This window comes from Triticum dicoccoides, chromosome 5A, assembly GCF_002162155.2.
Source record: "Triticum dicoccoides isolate Atlit2015 ecotype Zavitan chromosome 5A, WEW_v2.0, whole genome shotgun sequence".
NCBI classification, from domain to species: domain Eukaryota; kingdom Viridiplantae; phylum Streptophyta; class Magnoliopsida; order Poales; family Poaceae; genus Triticum; species Triticum dicoccoides.
The window spans coordinates 306,342,338-306,355,970 of NC_041388.1; positions in this window are offsets into that span (position 1 = coordinate 306,342,338).

Consider the following 13,633-nt stretch of genomic DNA (forward strand, 5'->3'; position numbering starts at 1 on the left):
CCTGTTCGGGTAGGATTAACCTATTTTACGGGTGAAGCCCTGGCGAAAAATTTCCCCAATCCAGCCAGGGAGCGAGTGTGCTTTATATCCTTCTTCATAAGACGTGTCGGGTTTCCAATCCACCCCTTCCTCCGAGGTCTCCTGGAGTACTACGGCCTCCAACTGTACAATCTCACGTCGGGCTCCATTCTGCACATCGCGGGCTATGTTGCTCTTTGCGAGCTATTCCTGGGCTGCGAGGCCCATTTCGAGCTATGGAGGAAACTGTTCTGCCTCGTCCCTCGCTCCCAAAAGGGATCTATATTTGAGGTCGGCGGCGTCGAAATATGGCGCATAGCCGGGACTGGATACTTATCTAGCACGCCGAAGAAGGCGTCCGAAGAGTGGCCCTCGGAGTGGTTCTATATTGAGGACGTCGCTCTCCCTGACCCAGTCTGAATGGGCCTTCCCGAATTTACTAGTGCTCCATTGAAGAAACACCATAGCTAGCGCCCTCAGAGCCTCGAGGAGGTGCGGAAGTCCAACAATTAATGGGCAAGATAAGGACACTCGCCCAGTCCGGATTATCAATAATCGAGGTAATGGCCACTTCCACAGTGCGAGGTGTTCAGCCGCTCCAATTTAGGGGGCTTCCCATGTGGCACTACAATGGGGAAGACGACGCCTCGCGCTGTGGACGAAACAGTCCGGATTCCCTTACCGCCCTGGCCGCAATACTGGCCGATCTGTATAAAGGTGAGAAAGAGGAGTTCGCTCATCTTACGCTCCAGGAAGGAGTTCGCTCATCATGCTTTTATATCGATATTAATTGCATTATGGGCTGTTATTACACATTATGTCACAATACTTATGCCTATTCTCTCTTATTTTACAAGTTTTACATAAAGAGGGAGAATGCCGGCAGCTAGGATTCTGGGCTGGAAAAGGAGCAAATATTAGAGACCTATTCTGCATAGCAGCAAATGTCCTGAAACTTCACGGAAGATGTTTTCAGAATATATAAAAATACCGAGTGCAAGAAGTTCACCAGGGGGGCCACACCCTGCCCACGAGGGTTGGGGGCGCGCCCTACCCCCTGGGCGCGCCCCCTACCTCGTGGGCCCCCTGGTGGCCCTCCGATGACCATCTTCTGCTATATGAAGTATCTCGATGAGGAAAAAAATCATAAGCCATCTCCTCGGATGAAACTCCGCCGCCACGAGGCGGAACCTTGGTGGATGCTTAAAGAAGTTATTTTTCCAAGATTTGGAGTCCCTAGATATTTAATGACTGATGGTGGTTCACATTTTATTCATGGTGCTTTCCGTAAAATGTTTGCTCAGTATGATGTTAATCATAGAATTGCATCCCCTTATCACCCTCAGTCTAGTGGTCAAGTAGAATTGAGTAATAGAGAGCTCAAATTAATTTCGCAAAAGACTGTCAATAGGTCTAGAAAGAATTGGTCCGAGAAACTTGATGATGCATTATGGGCCTATAGAACTGCATATAAAAATCCAATGGGTATGTCTCAGTATAAAATGGTTTATGGAAAAGCATGTCACTTACCTCTCGAACTAGAACACAAGGCATATTGGGCTATTAAGGAGCTCAATTATGATTTTAAACTTGCCGGTGAGAAGAGGTTATTTGACATTAGCTCACTTGATGAATGGAGAACCCAAGCCTACGAAAATGCCAAGTTGTTTAAAGAAAAAGTTAAAAGATGGCATGATAAAGGATACAAAAGCGTGAGTTTAATGTAGGTGATTATGTATTGTTATACAACTCCCATTTAAGATTTTTTGCAGGAAAACTTCTCTCTAAATGGGAAGGTCCTTACGTTATCGAGGAGGTCTATCGTTCTGGTGCCATAAAAATCAACAACTTCGAAGGCACAAATCCGAAGGTGGTGAACGATCAAAGAATCAAACATTATATCTCAGGTAATCCCATAAATGTCAAAACCAATGTTATTGAAACCGTAACCCAGGAGGAATACATAAGGGACACTTTCCGGAACGTTTCAGACTCCAAAAAGGAATAGGTATGTGGTACGGTAAGTAAACCGACTCCAAAATAGTTCTAATGGCAATTTTCTTCTGTTTTGGAATATTTAGAAAAATAAGAAGCAGTCCGGGAAGGACACGAGGCCTCCATGAGAGTGGAGGGTGCGCCCTACCCTACTGGGCGCGCCCCCTACCCCCGGACTCCATTTTCTTACATGACACGTATTTTGGTCGGTAAAAATTCATTATATAATCTCCTGAAGGTTTTGACTCCCGTATCACGCAAAAATCTCATGTCTTTGTTTCGAGCTGTTTTCTGTCAGGCTTGTCAAGGCCAGGCACTATGTCGTCTCCCTCCTCCTCCAACCATGTGGGCAATGATGCTTGGATAATGAAGACAGAGCTGAAGAGAGAAGAACCCACGGAGATCAACAAGGATGAAGGGATCAAGAAGGCCATGGAGGACCAAGTTCCGGCAACAGAAGACACCGTTCAAATTGATCACAATCTTCTTACCCCAACGGAGATCGAAGCTTTCAAGATGATTGAGTTAGCTCATATACAAAATAACTATCTCACACATGAAAATATTTTATTGAAGGAGCATATCATCGCACTCAAAGGCATTATCCGCAAGTTACAAGACCTCCTATGCTTGATGTGCGACTATCCATCATCAACAACTCCGCCTTCTTCACCAACAAAGGAGACATAATCACATGGGTATGGACACTCCCCTTGGAAACTGCCAAGCTTGGGGGAGTGCCCTGGTATCGTATCACCATCACTTTTATCTTTACCGTTTTTCTTAGTTTGTTCCTTTTGATAATATCTTGATCTAGTAACATAAAGTTTTTAGTATGATCTAGTTGTGAGTTGTGCTTTATGATCCTTCTATGTAATCGAGTTCGTGAGCTATATAATAAAGATTAGTGTTGAATCAAGGGCTTGATTATTTTGCCATGATCCTAAGTGAATAAAAGAAAAGAGAAATAAATAAAAAGGGAAACAAAGAGATCATAAGGATCTTCCGGAGAGTAATGAGCTCACATAGAAAGAGTATGATGAATAAAAGTTGTTGAGAGTTGAAAAACATAGTTTTGGTCATCTTTGCAATTAATAGGAAGTAATAAAGAAAGAGAGGTCTTCACATATAAATATACTATCTTGGACATCTTTTATGATTGTGAGCACTCATTAAAATATGACATGCTAAAGATTTTATGTTGGACAAGGAAGACAATGTAATGGGTTATGTTTTCTTACATCTGAGATAAATTATATTGTCATGGATCATCCAAAATGGTTGAGATTGCTTTCCCCCCTCATGCTAGCCAAATTCATCGCACCAAGTAGAGATACTACTTGTGCTTCCAATTACCTTTAAACCAGTTTTGCCATGAGAGTCCACCATACCTACCTATGGATTGAGTAAGATCCTCCAAGTAAGTTGTCATCGGTGCAAGCAATAAAAATTGCTCTCTAAATATGTATGACTTATTAGTGTGGGAGAAAGTAAACTTTATACGATCATGTGATATGGAAGAAATAAAAGCGACAGATTGCATAATAAAGGTCCATATCACAAGTGGCAATATGAAGTGACGTTCTTTCGCATTAAGATTTTGTGCATCCAACCATAAAAGCGCATGACAACCTCTGCTTCCCTTTGCGAAGGTCCTATGTTTTACTTTTATCTCCTACCTTGCATAAGAGTCATGGTGGTCTTCACCCTTCCTTTTTACATTTTATCCTTTGGCAAGCACAGCATGTTGGAAAGATCCTGATATATATGGCTAATTGGATGTGAGTTTTCATGAACTATTATTGTTGACATTACCCTTGAGGTAAAACATTAGGAGGCAAAACTATAAGCCCCTATCTTTCTCTGTGTCCGATTAAAACTCCATACCCATAAGTATTGCGTGAGTGTCAGCAATTGTGAAAGACTATATGATAGTTGAGTATGTGGACTTGCTGAAAAGCTCTTATATATTGAATCTTTCCTATGTTATGATAAATTGCAATTGCTCCAATGACTGAGATTATAGTTTGTTAGTTTTCAATGAAGTTTACAATTCATACTTGGAATTGTGACTGAATTATTACTCTAGCATAAGAAATCATATGACAGGAATTATGTAAGTTGTTGTTCTAAGAATGATCATGATGCTCTCATGTCCGTATTTTACTTTTATCAACACCTCTACCTCTAAACATGTGGACATATTTTTCGATTTCGGCTTTTGCTTGAGGACAAGCGAGTTCTAAGCTTAGGGGAGTTGATACGTCCATTTTGCATCATCCTTTTATATCGATATTTATTGCATTATGGGCTATTATTACACATTATGTCACAATACTTATGCTTATTCTCTCTTATTTTACAAGGTTTACATAAAGAGGGAGAATGCTGGCAGCTGGGATTCTGGGCTGGAAAAGGAGCAAATATTAGAGACCTATTCTGCACAGCTCCAAAAGTCCTGAAACTTCACGGAAGACGTTTTCAGAATATATAAAAAATACCGAGCGCAAGAAGTTCACCAGGGGGCCATACCATGCCCACGAGGGTGGGGGCGCGCCCTACCCCCCTGGGCGTGCCCCCCTACCTCGTGGGCCCCCTGGTCACCCTCCGATGACCATCTTCTGCTATATGAAGTCTTTCGATGAGGAAAAAATCATAAGCCATCTCCTCAGACGAAACTCCGCCGCCACGAGGCGGAACCTTGGCGGAACCAATCTAGGGCTCTGGCGGAGCTGTTCTGCCGGGGAAACTTCCCTCTGGGAGGGGGAAATCATCGCCATCGTCATCACTAATGTTCCTCTCATCAGGAGAGGGCAATCTCCATCAACATCTTCACCAGCACCATCTCCTCTCAAAACCCTAGTTCATCTCTTGTATCCAATTCTTGTCTCCAAGTCCGGGATTGGTACTAGAAGGTTGCTAGTAGTGTTAATTACTCCTTGTAGTTGATGCTAGTTGGTTTATTTGGTGGAAGATCATATGTTCAGATCCTATATGCATATTAATACCCCTCTGATTATGAACATGATTATGCTTTGTGAGTAGTTATGTTTGTTCCTGAGGACATGGGAGAAGTCTTGCTATTAGTAGTCATGTGAATTTGGTATTCATTCAATATTTTGATGAGATGTATGTTGTCTCTCCTCTACTGGTGTTATGTGAACGTTGACTACATAACACTTCACTATTATTTGGGCCTAGAGGAAGGCATTGGGAAGTAATAAGTAGATGATGGGTTGCTAGAGTGACAGAAGCTTAAACCCTAGTTTATGCGTTGCTTCATAAGGGGTTGATTTGGATCCATATGTTTCATGCTATGGTTAGGTTTACCTTAATACTTTTGTTGTAGTTGTAGATGCTTGCAATAGAGGTTAATCATAAGTGGGATGCTTGTCCAAGTAAGGACAGTACCCAAGCACCGGTCCACGCACATACCAAATTGTCAAAGTACCGAACGCGAATCATATGAACGTGATGAAAACTAGCTTGACAATATTCCCATGTGTCCTCGGGAGCGCTTTTCTCTATATAAGAGTTTGTCTAGGCTTGTCCTTTGCTACAAAAAGGATTGGTCCACCTTGCTGCACTTTATTTACTTTTGTTACTTGTTGCTCGTTACAAATTATCCTATCACAAAACTATCTGTTACCACTTATTTCAGTACTTGCAGAGAATACCTTGCTAGAAACCGCTTATCATTTCCTTCTGCTCCTCGTTGGGTTCGACACTCTTACTTATCGAAAGGACTACGATAGATCCCCTATACTTGTGGGTCATCAAGACTTTTTTTTGGCGCCGTTGCTGGGGAGTGAAGCACCTTTGGTAGGTGGAATTTGGTAAGGGAAAATTTATATAGTGTGCTGAAATTTACTGTCACTTGTTACTATGGAAAGTAATCATCTGAGGGGCTTGTTTGGGGTATGTTCACCCCGACCAGTAGAGCAAAGAGTTGCTCCTCAACCTACTGAACCTACTAAAAATGAAAATGAAAATGAAAATGTCTGCTTTGAAATTCCTTCGGGTATGATAGAAAAACTGCTAGCTAATCCTTTTGCAGGAGATGGAACAATGCATCCTGATGAGCACCTAATATATGTTGATGAAGTTTGTGGATTATTTGAGCTTGCAAGTGTACCCGGAGATGTTTTTAAGAAGAAGCTCTTCCCTTTATCTTTGAAGGAAGATGCATTGACATGGTATAGGCTATGTGATGATACGGGGCCATGGAACTACAAACGATTGAAATTGGAATTTCATCAGAAGTTTTATCCTATGCATCTTGTTCATCGTGATCACAATTATATATATAATTTTTGGCCTCACGAAGGATAAAGCATCGCTCAAGCTTGGGGGAGGCTTAAATCAATGTTATATTCATGCCCCAATCATGAGCTCTCAAGAGAAATGAGTATTCAAAATTTATATGCTCGGCTTTCTGATAACAATCGCACCATGCTCGATACTTCTTGTGTTGGCTCTTTTATGATGAAGACTATTGAATTCAAATGGGATTTATTGGAAAGAATTAAACGCAACTCTGAAGATTGGGACCTCGACAAAGGTAAGGAGTCAGGTATGACACCTAAGTTTGATTGTATTAAATATTTTATGGCTACCAATGTTTTCCGTAAATTTAGCACTAAATATGGACTTGACTCTGAGATAGTAGCTTCTTTCTGTGAATCTTTTGCTACTTATGTTGATCTCCCCAAGGAGAAGTGGTTTAAATATCATCCTCCCATAGAAGTAAAAGTAGCTGCACCAATTAAAGTTGAAGAAAAGACTATCACTTACAATGATCCTATTGTTCCTACTTCTTATGTTGAGAAACCACCTTTCCCTGTTAGGATAAAGGATCATGCTAAAGCTTCAACTATGGTTCGTAAAATCAATATTAAAACTTATACACCTCCTGAGCAAATTAAAGTTGAACCTGATATTGCTATTGTTAAAGATCTCTTGTCTGATAATATTGATGGGCATGTTGTTCATTTCCTTGATGAGACTGCTAGAATTGCTAAACCTTGTGCTAAAGATAAAAACAGACCTATGGTAGGCATGCCTGTTATTTCTGTTAAAATAGGAGATCATTGTTATCATGGCTTATGTGATATGGGTGCTAGTGCTAGTGCAATACCTTATGACTTATACAAAGAAATTATGCATGATATTGCACCTGCTGAGATAGAAGATATTGATGTCACAATTAAACTTGCCAATAGAGATACTATTTCACCAATGGGAATTGTTAGAGATGTTGAAGTCTTGTGTGGGAAAACTAAATATCCTGCTGATTTTCTTGTTCTTGGTTCCCCACAAGATAGCTTTTGTCCCATTATATTTGGTAGACCCTTCTTAAACACTGTTAATGCTAAGATAGATTGTGAAAAGGATGTTGTTACTATCGATTTAGATGATATGTCTCATGAATTTAATTTCTCTAAATTTAGTAGACAACACCGTGAAGAAGGATTACCTAGTAAGGATGAAATTATTGGTCTTGCTTCTGTTGCCGTACCTCCTAGTGATCCTTTAGAACAATGTTTGCTAGACCATGAAAATGATATGTTTATGAACGAAAGAAGGGAAATAGATGAAGTATTATTTAAACAAGAACCTATTCTGAAACACAATTTGCCTGTTGAAATCCTAGGGGATCCCCCTCCACCCAAGGGTGATCCCGTGTTTGAGCTTAAACCGTTGCCTAATACTCTTAAATATGCTTATCTTGATGAGAAAAAGATATATCTTATTATTATTAGTGCTAACCTTTCAGAGCATGAGGAAGAGCGATTATTGAAAACTCTGAAGAAGCACCGTGCTGCTATTGGGTATACTCTTGATGATCTTAAGGGCATTAGTCCCACTCTATGTCAACATAAAATAAATTTGGAAGAAGATGCTAAACTAGTACGTGATCATCAACGACGGCTGAATCCTAAAATGAAAGAAGTGGTAAGAAAGGAAATACCAATGCTCCTTGAGGTAAGTATAATCTATCCCGTTGCTGATAGTCAGTGGGTAATTCCTTTCCATTGTGTCCCTAAGAAGGGAGGTATTACTATCGTTCCTAATGATAAAGATGAATTGATTCCTCAAAGAATTATTACAGGCTATAGGATGGTAATTGATTTCCGCAAATTAAATAAGGCCACTAAAAAGGATCATTACCCCTTACCTTTTATCGATCAAATGCTAGAAAGATTATCCAAACATACACATTTTTGCTTTCTAGATGGTTATTATGGTTTCTCTCAAATACATGTGTCAGCCAAGGATCAATCAAAGACTACTTTTACTTGCCCTTTTGGTACTTTTTCTTATAGACGTATGCCTTTTGGTTTATGTAATGCACCTCCTACCTTTCAAAGATTCATGATGGCTATATTCTCTGACTTTTGTGAAAAGATTTGTGAGGTTTTCATGGACAATTTCTCCGTCTATGGATCTTCTTTTGATGATTGCTTGAGCAACCTTGATCAAGTTTTGCAGAGATGTGAAGAAACTAATCTTGTCTTGAATTGGGAAAAGAGGTATTGAAGTTGATAAAGCCAAGGTTGATGCTATTGAAAAGATGCCATGCCCCAAGGACATCAAAGGTATAAGAAGTTTCCTTGGTCAAGCCGGATTTTATAGGAGGTTCATTAAGGACTTCTAAAAAATTTCTCGGCCTCTGACTAATTTATTACAAAAAGATATACTATTTGTCTTTGATGATGATTGTGTAGAAGCATTTGAAATACTTAAGAAAGCATTGATCTCTGCACCTATTGTTCTGCCACCTGATTGGAATTTACCCTTTGAAATTATGTGTGATGCTAGTGATTATGTGGTAGGTGCTATTCTAGGGCAATGAGTTGATAAGAAATTAAAGTTATTCAATATGCTAGTAAAACCCTAGAAAATGCTCAAAGAAATTATGCTACTACTGAAAAAGAATTCTTAGCAGTTGTATTTGCTTGTGATAAGTTCAGACCTTATATTGTTGATTCTAAAGTAACTATTCACACTGATCATGCTGCTATTAAATATCTTATGGAAAAGAAAGATGCTAAACCTAGACTTATTAGATGGGTTCTCTTGCTACAAGAATTTGATTTACATATTGTTGATAGAAAGGGAGCTGAGAACCCCGTTGCAGACAACTTGTCTAGGTTAGAAAATGTGCTTTATGACCCACTACCTATTGATGATAGCTTTCCCGATGAGCAATTAAATGTCATAAATGCTTCTCATACTTCTCCATGGTATGCTGATTATGCTAATTACATTGTTGCCAAATTCATGCCACCTAGTTTCACATACCAACAAAAGAAAAAGTTCTTCTATGATTTGAGACATTACTTTTGGGTTGACCCACATATTTATAAAGAAGGAGTAGATGGTGTTATTAGATGTTGTGTACCTGAGCATGAACCAGAACAGATCCTACACAAGTGTCACTCCGAAGCTTATGGAGGACACCATGCTGGAGATAGAACTGCACATAAGGTATTGCAATCTGGTTTTTATTGTCCTACTCTCTTCAAGGATGCCCGTAAGTTTGCCTTATCTTGTGATGAATTTCAAAGAGTTGGTAATATTAGTAGACGTCAAGAAATGCCTATGAACTATTCACTCGTTATTGAACCATTTGATGTTTGGGGCTTTGACTATATGGGACCTTTTCCTGCCTCTAATGGTTATACACATATTTTAGTTGCTGTTGATTATGTTACTAAGTGGGTAAGCTATTCCAACTAGTAGTGCTGATCATAACACTTCTATTAAAATGCTTAAAGAAGTTATCTTTCCAAGATTTGGAGTCCCTAGATATTTAATGACTGATGGTGGTTCACATTTTATTCATGGTGCTTTCCGTAAAATGCTTGTTAAGTATGATGTTAATCATAGAATTGCATCCCCTTATCACCCTCAGTCTAGCGGTCAAGTAGAATTGAGTAATAGAGAGCTCAAATTAATTTTGCAAAAGACTGTCAATAGGTCTAGAAAGAATTGGTCCAAGAAACTTGATGATGCATTATGGGCCTATAGAACTGCATATAAAAATCCTATGGGTATGTCTCCATATAAAATGGTTTATGGAAAAGCATGTCACTTACCTCTCGAGCTAGAACACAAGGCATATTGGGCTATTAAAGAGCTCAATTATGATTTTAAACTTGCCGGTGAGAAGAGGCTATTTGACATTAGCTCACTTGATGAATGGAGAACCCAAGCCTACGAAAATGCCAAGTTGTTTAAAGAAAAATTTAAAAGATGGCATGATAAAAGGATACAAAAGCGTGAGTTTAATGTAGGTGATTATGTATTGCTATAAACTCTCGTTTAAGATTTTTTGCAGGAAAACTTCTCTCTAAATGGGAAGGCACAAATCCGAAGGTGGTGAACTGTCAAAGAATCAAGCATTATATCTCAGGTAATCCCATAAATGTTGAAACCGATGTTATTGAACTGTAACCCCGGAGGAATACATAAGGGACACTTTCCGGAACGTTTCAGACTCCAAAAAGGAATAGGTATGTGGTACGGTAAGTAAACCAACTCCAAAACAGTTCTAATGGTAATTTTCTTCCGTTTTGGAATATTTAGAAAAATAGAAAAATAAGAAGCAGTCCGGGAAGGACACGAGGCATCCACGAGGGTGGAGGGTGCGCCCTACCCTACTGGGCGCGCCCCCTACCTCGTGGGCACCTCGTGCGCTCTCCGGACTCCGTTTTCTTACACAACACGTATTTTGGTCGGTAAAATTCATTATATAATCTCCCGAAGGTTTTGACTCCCGTATCACGCAAAAATCTCATGTCTTTCTTTCGAGTTGTTTTTTGTCAGGCTTGTCAAGGCCAGGCACTATGTCGTCTCCCTCCTCCTCCAACCATGAGGGCAATGATGCTTGGCTAATGAAGATAGAGCTGAAGAGAGAAGAACCCATGGAGATCAACAAGGATGAAGGGATCAAGAAGGCCATGGAGGACCAAGTTCCGGCAACAGAAGACACCCTTCAACTTGATCACAATCTTCTTACCCCAACGGAGATCGAAGCTTTCAAGATGATTGAGTTAGCTCATATACAAAATAAGTATCTCACACGTGAAAATATTTTGTTGAAGGTGCATATCATCGCACTCAAAGGCATTATCCGCAAGTTAGAAGACCTCCTATGCTCGATGTGCGACTTTCCATCATCAACAACTCCACCTTCTTCACCAACAAAGGAGACATAATCACATGGGTATGGGCACTCCCCTTGGCAACTGCCAAGCTTGGGGGAGTGCCCCGGTATCATATCACCATCACTTTTATCTTTACCGTTTTTCTTAATTCGATCCTTTTGATAATATCTAGATCTAGTAGCATAAAGTTTTTAGTATGATCTAGTTGTGAGTTTTTATTTATGATCCTTCTATGTAATCGAGTCCTTGAGCTATATAATAAAGATTAGTGTTGAATCAAGGGCTTGATTATTTTGCCATGATCCTAAGTGAATAAAAGAAAAGAGAAATAAATAAAAAAAGGGAAACAAAGAGATCATAAGGATCTTATGGAGAGTAATGAGCTCACATAGAAAGAGTATGATGAATAAAAGTTGTTGAGAGTTGACAAACATAGTTTTGGTCATCGTTGCAATTAATAGGAAGTAATAAAGAAAGAGAGGTCTTCACATATAAATATACTATCTTGGACATCTTTTATGATTGTGAGCACTCATTAAAATATGACATGCTAAAGAGTTTACGTTGGACAAGGAAGACAACGTAATGGGTTATGTTTTCTTACATCTGAGATAAATTATATTGTCATGGATCATCCAACATGGTTGAGCTTGCTTTTTCCCCTCATGCTAGCCAAATTCATCGCACCAAGTAGAGATACTACTTGTGCTTCCAAATACCCTTAAACCAGTTTTGCCATGAGAGTCCACCATACCTACCTATGGATTGAGTAAGATCCTCCAAGTAAGTTGTCATCGGTGCAAGCAATAAAAATTGCTCTCTAAATATGTACTCCCTCTGTTCCTAAATATAGGGTGTATAGTTTTTGGCACGGAAATTAAAGAACACACATGGAGGGAAAATTTCACAAGTTTTGGGCGAGATTTCACCTAACTAATTGACATGAGAAAATGGAGGAGGTTGCTTTATATAAGGAAATGTAATCAAATCCCTAAAAAAATTATCCAAACGAGGTGTGCAACGCAATACACCTTATATTTTGGGTTTTTTCTCAAAAAACTATACACCTTATATCAAGGAAAGGAGGGAGTATGACTTATTAGTGTGGGAGAAAATAAACTTTATAGGATCGTGTGATATGGAAGAAATAAAAGCGACAGATTGCATAATAAAGGTCCATATCACAAGTGGCAATATAAAGTGACGTTCTTTCGCATTAAGATTTTGTGCATCCAACCATAAAAGCACATGACAACCTCTACTTCCCTCTGCGAAGGGCCTATCTTTTACTTTTATCTCCTACCTTGCATAAGAGTCATGGTGATCTTCACCCTTCCTTTTTACATTTTATCCTTTGGCATGCACAGCATGTTGGAAAGATCCTGGTATATATGGCTAATTCGATGTGAGTTTTCATGAACTATTATTGTTGACATTACCCTTGAGGTAAAACATTGGGAGGCAAAACTATAAGCCCCAATCTTTCTCTGTGTCCGGTTAAAACTCCATACCCATAAGTATTGTGTGAGTGTCAGCAATTGTGAAAGACTATATGATAGTTGAGTATGTGGACTTGCTGAAAAGCTCTTATATATTGACTCTTTCCTATGTTATGATAAATTGCAATTGCTCCAATGACTGAGATTATAGTTTGTTTGTTTTCAATGAAGTTTATGATTCATACTTTAAATTGTGATTGAATTATTACTCTAGCATAAGAAATCATATGACAAGAATTATGTAAGTTGTTGTTCTAAGAATGATCATGATGCTCTCATGTTCGTATTTTACTTTTATCGACACCTCTATCTCTAAACATGTGGACATATTTTTCGATTTCGGCTTTCGCTTGAGGACAAGCGAGTTCTAAGCTTAGGGGAGTTGATACGTCCATTTTGCATCATCCTTTTATATCGATATTTATTGCATTATGGGCTATTATTACACATTATGTCACAATACTTATGCCTATTCTCTCTTATTTTACAAGGTTTACATAAAGAGGGAGAATGCCGGCAGCTGGGATTCTGGGCTGGAAAAGGAGCAAATATTAGAGACCTATTCTGCACAGCTCCAAAAGTCCTGAAACTTCACGGAAGACGTTTTCAGAATATATAAAAAATACTGAGTGCAAGAAGTTCACCAGGGAGGCCACACCCTGCCCACGAGGGTGCGGGGCGCGCCCTACTCCCCTGGGCGTGCCCCCCTACGTCGTGGGCCCCCTGGTGGCCCTCCGATGACCATCATCTGCTATATGAAGTCTTTCGATGAGGAAAAAATCATAAGCCATCTCCTCGGACGAAACTCCGCCGCCACGAGGCGGAACCTTGGCGGAACCAATCTAGGGCTCTGGCGGAGCTGTTCTACCGGGGAAACTTCCCTCCGGGAGGGGGAAATCATCGCCATTGTCATCACCAACGCTCCTCTCATCGGGAGAGGGCAATCTC